Here is a 2,026-nt window from a genome sequence, read left to right as displayed (position 1 = left end):
GAGAGAGAGAGAGAGAGAGAGAGAGAGAAGGGAGGGGGGTATGGAGAGAAAGAAGGTGCCAGAGAAAGAAGGTGCCTGCCTTCATTATTAGGCTGTGGTTGATTCAGAAAATTATCAATTTTAATCAATCAGGTTGACTAAAACATGTACAAGTGGCTTCAATAGCCTCGTGGTTAAGTCACTGGACGCGTAATCTTGAGGTTATGGATTCGTGGGTTCGATCCCCAGCTCGGTCCGAAGTTGTGTCCTTAGCAAAGGCACTGTACACACATTTTCTATTTGGCGCGGCCTTTCGGAGATAGAGGTTAAACTCTGAGGTCTCGCCTCTTAAATAACCTAAATAGTGTTTATAGGGGCGTAAAATACAGCATTCCATTTGACAAAAACACTTATTGGCCTTCAACCTTACTTGATCAAGACGCTTGATAAGATTAATTTTCAAAGTTAATGTAAGTGTACGAGCCAATTTGCTACCTCAGAATGACAAAGTACTATCTGCTCAGTACCTGGCTTTGAGAAAATTGACGTCACAGATTTGGATTCTCCACATCAAATCTAGCTTTTTCGAATGCAATTCTTTGAACATCTTGATAACAACTCCGAATAAACTTACGATTTCGATAGAGCAGATAGAATATTTGGTTCCTGACCCACGGTCTTAGTAACTTAAAATGGCCAAAAATGTCAAGCAAGAACTTTGTGATTCTGAGGTAGCGGTTTTGCTAACTTGATTTTACCACACGTATTGTTCTCCCCCACCAGGGCAGTGTTACTGACTGAAGTTGACTTTAGGCCATTCCCAAAGGGTGGATATTGACATGTTCTTAAACACAGTAGAATTGTAAATGGGTTGATTTATCAATATCATGATCATACTTTGCCGGAACAACATAGGGGGAACTGCTGCCTTTTCTCTCCTCATCCTTACTATCGTCATTTTTCCTCTACTTCTTTTGTATGTTTGTCACTCTCTTGTGAACTGCTATTTCCGGGGTGCCTTGACAGTCGAAGCAGACTTTGCGCTGTTGAGGCTAGAGAGGTGAGCAGAGTAAGCCTGATTCCCCGTTTGGACTTATCTGTTAACATCCACCCCTTGGCGCTCATATTATGACCTTATGCAGTTGCGAGCGTCGTTAAACCTTCACTAAAACTAAACTAAAAACAAGTATTGTAAACGAAAATCACTCCCTGCCTCTTTGACTTTCACCTTGGTACTGTGTATAATTATTCTGTCAAGAAAAAACGTCTTTGTTTTGGGCAATCTTCTCTACCTCAAGCCAGCTGTGCCCCGTTTGTCTGAAATCTGTTTCCGAGAAAGAAAGAAAGAGAGAGAGAGAGAGAGAGAGAGAGAGAGAGAGAGAGAGAGAGAGAGAGAGAGAGAGAGTTTGTTTTTGTTTAAGTAAAGAGAAGCACATAAATAAAATAATGGCCATTCAGTGCTGGGAAAAAAGTAAGACAGATAGACAAAAACAACAGGGGTGAAGTAAAAAAGTGAGACCTTCAAGTGGCGTCCTCCAACCAGCCGCAGAGAGAGAGAGAGAGAGAGAGAGAGAGAGAGAGAGAGAGAGAGAGAGAGAGGGGTAATTTACCTGCCCAGGCAGTTATAGTGAGTTATACTTTTATCACAGCAAACAGCAAAAAATCAACTCAAAGGAAGAAACTCTCTTTCTCTCTCCCCGACACAGCTGTCGTTATTGATTGTTGAAAAAGCTCCTGCACACATATATTTTCAAGGAACCGATAATGACATACGTGTATAGCAAAACAAGACAGGGTGTCATAAAAGTCACAGCCGTGCACCGTTGTGTGTATGTTCACACAACAAAATGACATAAAGCTGCACCGTTCTTAAAACAACACATACGTCATTGTATTGCGTGAACACTTCATTGCTTTCACTTTATCTGGTCATGTGTGCGGGCTAACGAAAGTGTGGAACCACCCCCCTTTCAAAATCTCCTGCGCATTCTCACTCCACCCACCCCGCCCCACAATCTCCCGCACATTCTCACCCCAACCCCCCCTC

Source organism: Aplysia californica, unplaced genomic scaffold (genome assembly GCF_000002075.1).
Source record: "Aplysia californica isolate F4 #8 unplaced genomic scaffold, AplCal3.0 scaffold00164, whole genome shotgun sequence".
Lineage (NCBI taxonomy): Eukaryota > Metazoa > Mollusca > Gastropoda > Aplysiida > Aplysiidae > Aplysia > Aplysia californica.
The sequence above is the reverse complement of the archived record's forward strand: the minus strand, read 5'-3'. Positions refer to the sequence as shown.